This window comes from Macrotis lagotis, chromosome 4 (genome assembly GCF_037893015.1).
Source record: "Macrotis lagotis isolate mMagLag1 chromosome 4, bilby.v1.9.chrom.fasta, whole genome shotgun sequence".
Lineage (NCBI taxonomy): Eukaryota > Metazoa > Chordata > Mammalia > Peramelemorphia > Peramelidae > Macrotis > Macrotis lagotis.
In genome coordinates, this window is record NC_133661.1 from 116,590,639 (window position 1) to 116,605,858 (window position 15,220).

The window sequence follows — 15,220 nt, forward strand, 5'->3', positions numbered from 1 at the left end:
TGTAATCAAAATCTTGTAGTTTTTTTAGTGATGTTCTTCATCTCTTCCTTAGTCATAAACTGCTTTCCTTTCCATAGATCTGACAGGTAGACTACTCCCTGATCTTCTAGTTTACTTATAATGTTTTTTTTTATGTCTAAATCTTGTATCCATTTGGATCTTATCTTGGTATAGGGTGTGAGGTGTTGGTCTAATCTAAGTCCCTTCCATACTAACTTCCAATTTTCCCAGCGGTTTTTATCAAAGAGAGTTTTTATCCCAATAGCTGCACTCTTTGGCTTTTTCAAGCAGATTACTATAATCGTTTCCTGCTATTGCAAAGTCTATTCCACTGGTCCACCACTCTATTTCTTAGCCAATACCAGACAGTTTTGATGCTTGTCCTTCATTATCAAAGAAGACCAAAACTTTACTATGTGAGACAAACTAGAGCATGTCCGACTGGCTGATCAGACCAATACAAGCTCGGAATGCTCTACCACAGGTCGGGCACAAATAGTCCATGTGAACACATGGGGTAGGTACTCTAAACTTATACATGTAAGTAGACAATTTTTAGGTCCCCTTTCCTAGCCCCTTCCTCACATCAGGAGGTGAACTATGTGATCCTTAAAATGGCTGCTCAGTCACTCAGGGGGCTGCTGATTCTCATTTCTGCTTTCAATGAAGAAACAACCAATGGCCTGGGTCGCCTATGTGCAGGGATGTGACTACATTTCCCAATGTATCCACACCTGCTGCTCTGTGACTACAGTTCCAAATGTATCCACACCTGCTGCTTTGTGACTACAGTTCCAAATGTATCCACACCTGCTGCCTTGACACTTGCCTGTCCCATAGGATTTTCAGGAATGGTTATGTGTGATGTCTTTTGTTGCATGCATAAATTGGATTTAAGGGAGGAGGAGCTGTACAAAGCCTCACTCTCTCTCAAAGTCATCATGTTCCAGCATAGCAAGAAAAGAGTCAAGACAACTGGTGATGGCTCTAGATGCAATGAATGACCTTAGCATCTCTGATGTCCAACCAAACTCTAAGTGCTCCATAGCACCTGCTTTAGCTGGCTTCATGGCCATTGGAACAAATTGTTCTCATCTGTCCATTCCACCAGTGGAAGACTTCACATGCTTGGGGTAGACTCTCCCTATTACTCACCAATGAGCTTGAGATTCCCTTGGTTACCCTCATCCTAGTTTAGTCTACCTGCCAAAATAGTTTACCAGAGTGTGGCTGCTGCATGCTACAGTTTCTTAGAGCCACAGGTGAGAATTAGGTGTAGGGTGTATTCAAAGAAGACATACTTTGGTGTGATGGCTGTTGAACCCTTTTCAGGGCTGCTTTCCATCTTTGATGTCCACCTGAATCACCTCTCTTAAATTAGAGAAAGGAATGCCAGAAGCAAGGTCAGTCAAACTTTAAGATCTGAACCTATCCTATATGGAGATGGCAAGGAGTAGCAATGAGGAAAGACAGGTACATTCAATGTTCACTTTCCCATTGACTCTGCCATCAGAGAGACAGAATCACCAACAAACAATTCATCCATTTGGGAATTTTGAGCAGACAAAAAAAATCCACTAAAGAAAGTCAGCTTACAGGTCTTTGACATTTTTAAAATGAAGAGAATTGAAGAATAGACTTTGGGCACCATGAAGATCTTAATTCTTAGAAATCAACAGTTCTCTTATACAAGGGCCAAGGTTCTGCTCTTCCCCTAATATATACAGACTCAGGATGTGTCTAATCTTTTAACCAGTTCACTGAGGAGAAATTCAAAAAACAAAGAAAAGGCTTAGATAAAAGCCCCTTAGGCAAAGAGAGAACCTACAATTCCTGTTAAGGTGGATAACCTCAACTGGAGGATTCAGGTGAACACTGTGGAAGACAGACTACCAGAATTTTGGGAAATGTTTTTGTAGCAACCCTTCTTACTATTCCAACTTAGTAAATAATTCTTTTGAAAAGTTAATTAAATTTGACTAGGGAACTAGTAATCAGAGGGGTGGTTGCGAGTAGAAAACCACCAGGTTCTCAGGGATAAATTGTCATCATCATCATCATCTGAAAACCCAACCTGTTAGATTAGGTTGTGTTAAGAGAGTGAGCCTAGGGGCGGTTAGGTGGCACAGTGGATAGAATGCTGGCCCTGGAGTCAGGCATACCTGAGTTCAAATCTTGACTCAGACTCTTAATAATTACCTAGCTGTGTGACTTTGGGCAAGCCACTTAACCCCATTGGCAATGCAAAAACCTAAAAAATAAAATAAAAAAGAGTGAGCCTAAATAGGATACTTCATTCCTATATCATAGGTTATTATATAGTCTAGGATATCACAGAAGCATCTAATATTTGAGCTATATGGTACCTTGGATGTCACCTAATTCTTATAGAAGTAATCCAATACTTATGGTCCAGAGATCTATGGTACATTTCAACCTCTCAGTGCTGACAGAGCCTTGATTAGTGACAAGAATTTGATGCTAGAGAAATGGGTTGAACACTCCCACAGTGTTCAAAAGAGTTGTGAGTTTCCAAAACTGACAATTATTCTACAGTTAAAATTATGTTTGTCTTTACTTACATCCTCCCCTCCCTACCTCTGATACATAAGCATCTATAGTTAAAAACTTGGTATTTTTTATGTTTAAGACCTATTCCTCAATATAACATAAAGCAAAGTGGAAAGTGAGTCTCAGCATAAAAATCTTAAAACCAAAAAAAAAAATCCAAAATATTACAGATTAATTTTTATGTGAAATTATTTTTGGAGGAAATAGCCTTTACTATATAATTAAAGCTGACAAGGAGGATTAGTTTCCTGGAGATAACATTATTCTTTAAAGTCAGTTAACATTTAAAGGTCACAGTGAAGAATAGGAAATGTTCTTTTAGTAGTCAGAAAATATTCTTGGTTAAATGATAGGACTGGTCTTGGGAAGGATCCCAGAAAGTTTGTGCATTATTTTTGTCTCTAGAATAGAGACTAAGAGATACACAGTTCTGTCATAAAACCATTTCAACAGACAAGCTAAACCAGATTGAAGGCAACTGAGGGGTCTCAAACTGGTGAGTAATTAAGGGAGTGTCTAGCCCAAGCATGTGAAGATATCTCCTAGTGAAATGAATGGATGGGAACAATTTGTTCCAAAGGCCATTGAAAGTAACTGAAGTGAGCACTGTGCAGCATTTATAACTTGATTAGACATAGAAGACATGAAGGTCATCCACCACATCTTGAGTCATCACCAATCATCTTAACATTGCCTTGCCACTGGACTGTGACAACTGGAAAAAAAAGCAAGCCTGACAACTTCATACAACTCTGCCTTACTCAAATTCAATTTATACAAGAATCAAAAGACATCACCCATACCATTTTACCATTTTTATCTATCTCAAAGTCCTATGGCAACAGACAAATAATGAAGTCTACTTATGGGCCAGAAATCTATTGAGCATTTCAACCACTCAGTGCTGATTAATTTGATTAATGACAAGGATATCATCCTGGAGATTTGGGTTGAACATTCCCATGGTGTTCTCAATAGATCATCAACAATCAACATTGAAGTCCTTTATATTTACCTCATGTTGAAATCAATCTTCTCTAGACAAATTTCCACTGAAGAAGAGGTTTTAAATGCCATTAAAAACTGACAGGTTTCTTTTTTTCATTTTGTCTTTCTAGGTAAAATCATCCACAAATTCCTTGTCTCCCAAACCAACATATTGCTTGAGTTCAGCAGTAGCAAGGCCTTGGGAACAACTACAGAGGTAAGAAGGAATATTATTCGATCTTCAAGAGAGTACATATTGTAAATATAGAAGTCATAATTCAACCTAGTTTCTTCTCTAACATATAAGAGTATCTGTGAGACTCCCAGGGGTTGGAATACTTGTCTCTCCTTGTCTTGTAATCAAACTTATGTTTGTATACTCTTGTAATGCACTGTCTTTTGAGGACCTTCCTCAAACTAGAGAAAGGTTTCCTATTCTTACATTTATTGGGCCATTGATACTTAAGTTATGGATGAAATATAAACTTGTTTTGTTGCAGATTTCAACAAAAAAGTTGAATTAGCAACATGACATCAGAAAGAGAAATTCTGTGAGCAATTTAGAGTAATTACAGAAAGAAATGAGGGTACTAGTAAAAGATACTAAAAAAGAAGGAAATATGAAGAAAATGACCAATTTTAAAAGATAAAAGAAATAATTAGCAATAGTTTTACTACAATGGAAAATGAAATTACAACAATGCAAGCCAACTTGGAAAAACTTGCCCAGAAAGAATATGACTTATTAAAAGAACTGAAAAATGACTCATGACAAACCTAAAGAAGAGATCACAACACAGAAATCTAAGGAATGCTGACATTCTTAGAAAAACAATCTCATGGAGTGGTTAGGTGGTGCAGTGGATCTAGAGCACTGGTCCTAGAGTCAGGAATACCTGGGTTCAAATCTGGCCTCAGACACTTAATAATTACCTAGCTGTGTGGCCTTGGGCAAGCCACTTAACCCTATTTGCCTTGCAAAAACATAAAAAAACAAACAAACAAAAAGAAAAACAATCTCACCAAAACATTACATTAAAGGAAATCATTCAAGAAATGTTTCAGGGGAGAAAATATGTACATAAAAAGATTATGCAAGAATGACAAAATTTTTTTTTAAAATTCAATACACAGCTCACCTAGACAAATAACTTCATGTTATACATTGGAGTACATTATACTTCAACAGTTCAAGGATAAGGAAAAAATATTCTACAAGATGTAGGAAGATAGACAAAGATGTAGGAAGATAGACAAAGAATAATCAAACACATGGGAACTAACTTCTCAAGAAGACAAGAGATATAGGAAAGTAAAATAGGAATATTATCATATAAAATTAAGAAGCATTTTTTAATAAATCTAGAATTTCATATTTAGATAAATGTAATAACCTCTATGATGTTAAGAGCTCAACATTCTAGATGGATTTAAAGAATTTATAGAGACAAATACATTTCAAGGAAACTTCAATCAATAACCAATTCTCTGTCAAAAAGTTAAGTTTTTAAAACAACTAATATAAAAATGGGCATTATATTATCTATTTTATATTGACTATACTAAATGTTGAAGAAGAGTGACTCTGTTAAGACAAAGAGGAAAAAAGAAAAAGAAACATTGGAAAAGGGGGTGTAAATAAGATAATCCCAAAATGAAACTTATTTTTGATAAAGAACAAGTCAAAGTTAATCAAACCTACATAGTTACTAAGATAGGTAGGGAATTTTGTTTAGATTGGTTTGGTCATATTTGAATTAGTAACAGTGATAATATTTTTTAAACATTGTATTTTGTCCTAATAAACTGAATAACCATCCAAAAAAGAAAAGAATTCAAATCCAATAACTATAATACTAAATGACAATGGATTGAACTTCTCAATAAAAACTAAAAGATTACTATTTTTTTTAATTTTAATTTTTTTCTCTCCCCTTTACTTTATCACTTAAGCAAGTTTATATTTATGGGGGGAGGGGGTATTTAGTTTACTCTTACACAAGAATATGTTATTAATGTAAAAAAACATTATTTGTACAAAATGAGAATATTTAAAAAAATAAAAACTAAAAGAAATATAGACTGGATTAAAAAACTGACTCCAAAAACACACTGTTAATAGATAATAAATTAAAGGTAAGCTAGCAGGGTCATGGATTTGGAGCCAGAGGGAACCTTAAAGGTCACCTAGTTCAACCTCTTAATTTCAGACATGAAGAAACTGAGGTATGAGAGATCTAGTGATTTGCCAAAGCAAAGTAGGAAGTAGCAGAGCCAGGATTTAAATCCAGGTTCTCTGATTCAAAATACAGTATTCTTTTCAAGCATCAGAGAAAGAATTTAAGTCAATTTAAATGGAAAAAGTAGTCTATAACTGACCAATATAATCAGAGCACAAAAAATTAGGAGTAGCATTAATATTGAATAAAGCCAAATCTAAACTATAAAGCATTAAAGGAGCTAAACAATGATATTCTATTAGTCTAAAGTGATATATTCAAAATGAAGATATGTAAATTTAAATTTAAGAAAAAGACATGCACTTAAGAGAAAATGGGAAAATTTATCTCCTTGGGTTTTCCAATTGTTTTCTCTAATTCATCAAATTTGTGTGTTTTAATACTGCTTTTTAAATTTCTTATCAATCTCTGTTCTATTCACACATATGTGTATATCTATATATATTAAATATATTCTTTGCAAGCACAAATGGAATTTACAAAAAAAGATATATATATGCTGAGTCACAGAAAAAACAGAAGTAAAAGTAGAAAAGAAGAAATTTTAAAAACATTTATGGAACGTATGTAATAATGTAATCCTTAAGTACCTGTTTCTCAAATCAACCAGCCCATCATTTCTTATAGTAGTATTATGTCACAAGTATATATCACAACTTGTTTAGCTATTTCCCAAATGATGGGCATTCCCTCAATTTCTTGTTCTTTGTACCACAAAGACAGCTGATATAAATATTTTAGAACATATAGGCTCTTTTCTTTTATCCGGATCACCTTAGCAAACAAACTAATAGTGGTATTCTTGGGTCAAAGAGTATATACAGTTTTATAAAGTTTTAGATAATTCCAGATTCCTCTCCAAAATGATTGGATCAGTTCACAGTTCCACCAAAAGTATCCCAAATTTTTCAGGTCCTCTAACATTTGTTGTTTTCCTCTTCTATGTTTAGTCAATCTGATGGGTGTGAGGTGGTTCTTCAGAGTTGTTTTAATTTGCATTTCTCTTATCAATAATGACTTAGAGCAGATGTTCCTGTAGAGATAGCTGATTTATTCATTAAAAATATGACTATTCATATCATTTAATCAATTAGAGAATGACTCACATTCTTATATGTTTGAGATATGGGATGATTCTCTGAAAAACTGTCATAAAAATTTTCCCCAACTTTCTGCTTTCCTTTTAATCTTGGCAACATTGGTTTGTTTGTACAAAACCTTTTAAATTTAATGTAACTAAAATTATGCTTTTTATATCTCATAGTGCTATCTCTTGTTTATTCATAAATTCTTCCATCCATAAGTCTGATAGGTAATGTATTCTATGTTCTTCCAGTTTGCTTATTCTTCTTTTGATGATCATGTTTGTCCTTCAGTCTTTTTTTTTTTTAGGGTTTTTTTGCAAGGCAAATGGGGTTAAGTGGCTTGCCTAAGGCCACACAGCTAGGTAATTATTAAGTGTCTAAGACTAGATTTGAACCCAGGTACTCCTGACTCCAGGGCTGGTGCTTTATCCACTGCACCACCTAGCCACCTCTTGTCCTTCATTCTCAAAGAAGACCATGACATCAGGGAAATGTTATCATGGAAGCATATGAATTGGATTTGAGTGAGGGGTTTTTGTGCTAAGTCACCAGCCTCATTTTCTCTTTCAGAGCCATTTTGGTTCAGTGGTCAGATAGAAGTCAGAATGACCAGAGAGGGCCCTGGATGCAAGGCAATCAGAGTTAAGTGACTTGTTCAAGATCACACAGCTTGTGCCTTTATTGTACTTGTTGTCTGGATCCAACTGCTTCAAGATCCAAATCAGTTAAGCACCACCTACATAAAGTCTTTCTTCTACCCTCAAGCTTTTCAACTAACATCTATTTCACTTCAATTGAAAACTTGGTGCTCCTCTGAAGATGTATCACTTGTAACTCATTATTTGACAAAAACTGCAAGGAAAACTGGAAAACAATATGGCAGAAACTAGGTTATAGACCAACATCTTTTTTTTAATTTTTATTTATTTAAGGCAATGGGTTTAAGTGGCTTGCCCTGGGTCATACAACTAGGCAATTATTAAGCGTCTGAGGCTGGACTTGAACCAGATTCCTCCTGACTCCAGGGCCAGTGCTTAGACTAACATCTCACACAGTATACCAAGATAAGGTCAGAATAAGTTCATGATTTATACAAAGGGGTGATATCATTTCTTTGTCAGATTTATGGATAAGAAAAGAATTTAGAACCAAAGAAAATAGAGAGCATTACAAAATGTAGATAATTTTGATTTTATAAAATTAAAATGTTTTTGCACAAACAAAATCAATGCAAACAAAATTAAAAGAAAAGCAGAAAAGGGGAAAATGTCAGTAAGTACCTCTGACAAAGGCTTCATTTCTCAAATATATAGAGAATTCAGCGAAATTCATAAAAATACAAGTCGTTCCCCAACAGATAAATGCTCAAAGGATATGAACAGGTGGTTTTCAAAGAAATCAAGGCTATCCATACTCATATAAAAATGTTCTAAATCACTACTGATTAGAGAAATGTAAATTATGACAACATTTCACACTATCAGATTGGCTAATATAACAAAAAAGGAAGATGTTGGGAGGAGATGTGGGAAAATTGGGAAACGAATACACTATTGTTGGGGTTTTGAAATATTCCAATTATTCTGGAAAGCAATTTGTAACTATGCTCAAAGGACTATAAAACTGTGCAAATCCTTTAATCCAGCAATATCACTGCTATGTATATTTATCAAAGACATCAAAGAAAAAAGGACTTATTGTACAAAAATATTTATAGCAGTTTTTTCCATTTGACCTCTTAGTACAATGCGGTCACCTTCCTTCACATCTTTTTTTCACTGATTCCCTTCATATTAACCTTTTTTTTCTTTCAGTTAAATTTTATTATTTTTTCTAGCTCTATAAAATGATTTTTGGTAGGTTACTGATATGGAAATGAGTAAGGAAATTAATTTAGATAAGTTATCATTTTTATTATATTGGTTTAGCGTATCTACAATTATAACTTCTCCAAATGTATAGATCTGATTTTATTCATGAGAACTGTTTTATGATTGTATTCACATAATTCATGAGTTTGACTTGGCAAGAAGACTCCCAAATATTTTATATTGTCTATAGTTATTTTTAGTGGAATTTTCTTTCCATCTCTTGCTGCTGGACTCTGCTGGTAATATATAGAAATGCTGATGATTTATGTGGGTTTATTTTATATCCTTCAACTTTACTGAAGTTAATTATTTCAACTAGTTGATTCTCTAGAATTCTCTAAGCACATCATCATATTGTTTGCAAAGTGATAGTTTTGTTTCTTCATTGCCTATTCCAATTACTTCATTTTTTCTTCTTTTATGTAGCTTTCTTCTAGCTATATAGCTGGTATTTCTCATACAATATTAAATAATAGTAGTAATAAGGGCATCTTTGCTTCACACCTGAGCTTATTGGTAAGCATTCTAGCTTATCCCTTTTAAAGATAATACTTGCTGATGGTTTTATATAGATACAGCTTATCATTTAAAAAAAAGATCCATCTATTACCATGCTTTCCAGTGTTTTTAATAGGAATGAGTGTAGTATTTTAATTTTAAGATAATCATATAATTTTTGTCATTTTTTTATTAAGATCAACTACACTAATAGTTTTCCTAATATTAAACCAGCTCTGCACTCCTGATATAAATCCTACCAGATAATTATTATCTTAGTGTTGCATAATCTCCTTGCTAGTGTTTAATTTTTTGCGTCATTATTCATTAGGGAAATTGGTCTATAGTCTACTTCCTGATTCTGTTCCATATTTGTATCATAAAAGGAGTTTGTAGGATTCTTTCTTGACTTATTTTTCCAACTAGCTATATAGTATTAGAATTAATCATTCTTTAAATGTTTGGTAGACTTCACTTGTGAATCCATCTGTTCCAGAGGATTTTTTATGATTTGTTCATTCATGTTTTGTTCAATTTCCTTTTCTAGAATAGGGTTATTTAAATATTCTATTTCCTCTTCTGTTAATCTGGTTATTTTTATTTTTGTAAATATTCACTTATTCCACTAGATTGTCAGATTTGTTGGTATATAATTGGGCAATAGAATACTTGATTGTTTTAATTTCTTCTTCACTGATAGTGAATTACCCTTTTTCATTTTTGAAACTGACAACTTTCTTTTCTTCTTTCTTTTTTATATAAAATTAACCAATGGTTCATCAGTTTTATTAGTTCCCCCCCCCCATAAAACCAGCTTAGTATTATTAGTTCAATCTTATTAATCTTTCTTTGATTTTTAGGATTTACAATTTGGTGGTTAGAGATTTTTTTATTTTTTTTCTAATTTTTAATCACATGCCTAAATCATTGATCTACTCTTTCTCCATTTTACTGATGTAAGCATTTAGAGATATAAAATTTTCCCTAAGTACCACTTTGGTTGCATGCCAAAGATTTTTGGTACATTGTCCCATTGTTGTCATTTTATTTAATAAAATTTTTTTCTGTGATTTATTTTTTGACTCATTCTCTACGATCAGATTATTTAGTTTGCAATTCATTTTAATCTACATTTCTATGGTCCTTTATCAAATGTAATTTTTAGTACATTAAGATATGAAAAGGATACATTTAACATTTCTGCTTTTCTGTATTTGGTTCTGAGATTTTTATGCCCTAATTTATGGTCATTTTTATCCAGGTACCATGTTATGCTGAGAAAAATATATATTTCTTTGTATTCCCATCAATTTCCTCCAGAGGTCTATCATATCTAACTTTTTAACAAAATCTATTCATCTTAACTTCTTTCTTGGTGGTTTTTTGGTTAGATTTATCTAGTTCTGAGGTGGGAAAGTTGAAGTCACTCACTAGTAAAGTTTTACTATTTCCTCTTACAACTCACTTTTTTTTAAGAATTTGAATGCTATCTACCATTTGGTGCACAGATTTTTAGTACTGTTAATATTTCATTGCCTATGGTACCAATTAGCAAAATATAGTTCCAGGTTTATCCCTTTTAGATATTTGCTTTTACTTTGAGATCATGTTTGCTACTTTTTTTTTAAATCTCTGCTGAAGCATAATAGATTCTGCTCTAATTCCTTATTTTTAGTATGTGTCTCTCTTTGCTTCAAATGTGTTTCTTATAAACAACATATTGCTGGATTCTGTTTTTTAACTAACTCTGCTATCCACTTCTATTTTATAGGGGTGTAGATCCCCTTCACATTCATAGTTATGTTTACTGTGTATTTCCCTCTATCCCAGCTTTCCCTGTTTATATTTCTCTATATATTACCACCACTTCTCCAAATGGCCTTCTCTTTTATCATATCCCCTTATTCTTATTCCCTTCCCCTTCTATATCTCTACAGAGTAAGATAGATTTCTATACCCAACTGAGCTCAAGCATTTATTATTTACTTTGTGCAAAGTACTCTGCAAATACACAATTAGACATAGAATTTGTGAAGGGGAATAGTACAAGGTAAGGCTAGAAAAATATTGGAAACAAATTGTTGAAGGCTCAACTGCCAACTGTGGAGTTTGGGGATTAAAGATTATAATCAAAAATGCATTCCTCCTAACAGAACATAAGGTTCAGATTAAAGGTTGTGGGAAAAAACGGCAAATGAAATGAGAATAAAAAAACTTCTAGAGCAAGAGCTATTGTTTTGATCACTTTTAAAATCAAGTTAAATTGACTAATATTAGAATTATCAGAGAAGTGGAGAGTGTAAATGAGAATATAGCAGATATCATAATTTATAAAATACTAGATCTGTCATGAATAAGCCCTCAAGTAAAGAGCCTGGGAAGGAAAATCTTCTCTTTGTCTATGCACAGGAGCATGGTAATGGGAAATTTGGGGACTGCCTCACCTGAGAACTTCTGTCTTACCTTTAACCCTCTTGGTCCCATTAATTCTTATTATAATTTAGAGCTCCATTCTACCCATGGATCCTTCTCAGGATATCTCCTGTTATAAGTGGAGCCCTTGTCTTCCTCTACATATTACATCAATAAAGTAGAAAGCAAGGTCATTCCCTAAAAGTGAAGAGCAGAGTTGCAGGCTTAAAGAAAATAGAAAAATTTTGTAACAGAAAATCTTGTAATTACGAATATGTCAGTGAGAGATGAATAAAAGGATTGTTGGGCAGCTCTATGCTGAAGAAGTTTATATTTATATAGTACTTTAAAAATTATATATTATATACCCACTTGACATAATGGACATAGTCTAGAAAATATAACTTTTATAATGGGAATGTTTTTCAGTTCTCAAACTTATGTGTATTTTTCATAAACTGGAAAAAAACTGAAATGCTAGATTCCCTAAAGTTTGGAGACTTATAGTTTTGGAAAGAATGAAAATCTCTTAAAAGTAAATTAAATTAATAAATATCTTATTGTTTGAATAACTTATAATTTAAAATATTATATCAAGCTTGATAATTACATAAGTATTTCAAGTAATGCATGGTTTAATTTGTTGTTTAACCTTCAGATCTATAAAAGTTGTAAGTAAAAATATTGTCATATCTATTTTCTCCTTTTTACCTAAAATTTCAAAATTTCCAGAAATTTTACTTCTTTGTAGCTTTTTGGCTTCTAATCATGGGTCATCATGACCTCAAAAGAATAAGAGTCAGCCTCTAATCATGGGTCATCATGACCTCAAAAGAATAAGAGTCACTGTTGACCTAAAGAGCAATGAAGAGATAAACCTTGTGTGTAGTAGAAGTATGCATTATCACATATATTCACTTTGATGCTTCTTTTTGTGACTGTACCAACTATGTGGGCATTAGAGTTACTACTGAGAAGGAACTGGGTGGGTAGAATGAATCTGCAAATCTAAGGATGGGCATGTCCAAGCTCTTACCCAGGCCACAGGATGAGTCTTTATCTCTGCTTTCTTTCTCTCTTTGGCAACCTGCTTCCCCAGTCCCTTGGTCTCCTTTCCCCTTTCTCCTCAAGAATTGCTCCTAATTTTGCATATGGGTTGTTTTCTGGGTTGGTCTTCTAAGATGATGTGAAGGTCATTTAGTTGTCTTGCAGCCAACTGGTAACTGGTGACAGAATCTTCACCTGACATCTTGCTGCCCTCCTGGGAATGCCTTTCTACACTGTCTGACTAGTTGCAGTAGTGATTTTGAAGAAGGAGGGGAGTAATGTTTTATTTTAAATTAGTATCCTTTTAAATCTCTTATCAGTAAAGTTGTATTATTGCATTTTATAGTCCATGAATGCCTTATTTAATTTTAACCCTTGTGCCTGAATCAATGTACTGGCCAAATTTAGGCCAGACCCAGAAAAGTGGGTGTGAGTATGTCACAATATATTGTCAATACTAACTGGCCCATGACGAGTAGCAAAAAACCATTAATGAAAATGTGTCTGACTAATAAAGGAAGTAGACTGACCATGTGGGCCTTACAGAGGAGCAATCAAGATGTTACATGGGTTTTTACAAAACAAAAACCAGAGAAAGGACTTCACATAGAACACTGCATGAATCTTCTATTGAGAATTTTAGAAGACATAGATAAGAAATCAATAAATGCTTGTTCCTTTCCCTTAGTACTGGGGATAGAAAGAGAAAAACAAAGCCAGTCCCTATCCTCAAGGAACTTAAATTCTACTTGGGAAACAACATATATGAATCAGAATACAGAAAATACAGTTGAGATGGGAGGTAACCTTAAGAGGGATGACCCTAGCAACTGGGGGAAGCAAAAAAAAATAATAGTTACCTTCCACTGACATAGAGCTTTAAGGTTTGTGAGCACTTAACAATTATTATCTTAATTCTCATAATAATCCTTTAAGTTGGTTACTATTATTATCTCCATTTTACAAATAAATTGAGGATGAGAGGTTCAGTGATTTGCCCAGAGTGAACTGGTAAGTATTTGAGTTAGGACTTGAACTCAGATCTTCCCATCAAAAAGACCATTATTCTGGTCATTCTGTCACCTTAGATGCCTCCTATAAGTCAGAAGTTGGGAGGAAATTGAGAAGATAACCCATCAATTAGGGACTGACTAAACAAGTTATGGTTCATGAATACTACGGAATAATATTGTTCTATAAGAAATCACAAATGGTGGGACTCTAGATAAGCATGGAATGATTTATGGGATCTGATGCTGAGTGAAGGAAATAGAACCAAGAGAACAATATACACATTAACAAGAACATTGGAAGAGAAATAACCTTGATGAAAGCAGCATCTCTCAGCAGTTCAGAGAGCTAGGACAATTTTATTAGACCAACTATAGACAATCCCCATCCAGAGAAAGAAAAACAAAACACACATACACATTAAAAAATCCAACCCTGGGGCAGCTAGGTGGTGAGGTGGATAGAGCACCCGCCCTGGAGTCAGGAGTACTTGGGTTCAAATCCGGTCTCAGACTCTTAATAATTACCTAGCTGTGTGGCCTTGGGCAAGCCACTTAGCCCCATTTGCCTTGTAAAAACCTAAAAAAACAAAACAAACAAAAAAAAATCCCCAACCCTTCAGAATCTAATGAAGACTTTATAAAAATTTTCTCTTATGTATCCTCTTTCCCTTAATCCTAATTCCTCATATGGAAAATAACTCATCTATAAACATGTTTATCAAAAATATGTATGTATAATGCTAACCTGACTTTTTGCCGCTGACGGGAATGGGTAGGAAGTGAGGGTGGAAGGAAATTTTGTAACTTAAAAATAAACGTGCATGTGGATGAAAATAAATAAATAACAAAGTTAATTTGGAAGAACAAAAGGTCAGAAATATCAAACAAATCAGGGAAAAAAAGTAGATTCAGCAGTATCAGACCTTAAACTATATTATATAAGGTGAACACATTGCTACAGTGTAGAATAGATCATTTTTATTATTTTAAATTAAAATTTTCTTATACAAATAAAAACCTATGTAGCCAAGAACAAAAGGAATGCAGAAAAATGGAAAATCTCCTCGACAATCTCTTAGATAAGATGTGATTGCATTGGAATAGTGCTGTGATGTAGGAAAGATTGAGCGGGTTGATATAGAAAAACATGGAAAGACTTGGACTTATGAAGATATTATCGACCTTGAAATAGATGATATTAGGCAATAAACATGGTACATTCTTACATATATGTGTATGAATGGATATATGTATGCTTATATTTATGTATATGTATATAATAGATATGTATATTATCTAGCTCCATGCTTACAACTGTAGCCTTCTTTGAGGGGAGGGTGGAGGAAAGCAAAAAATAAAGTAAAAATTATACAGTAGAGAACAAAACCAACAAAGAAGCAAAGAAAAGTTGGGCAGTTTTGAAAACAATATGTATTATTTATTACACAGGTTTTCTTGAACTGGAAATTTATTGTTTTATAGTGAATCTTCCTTTA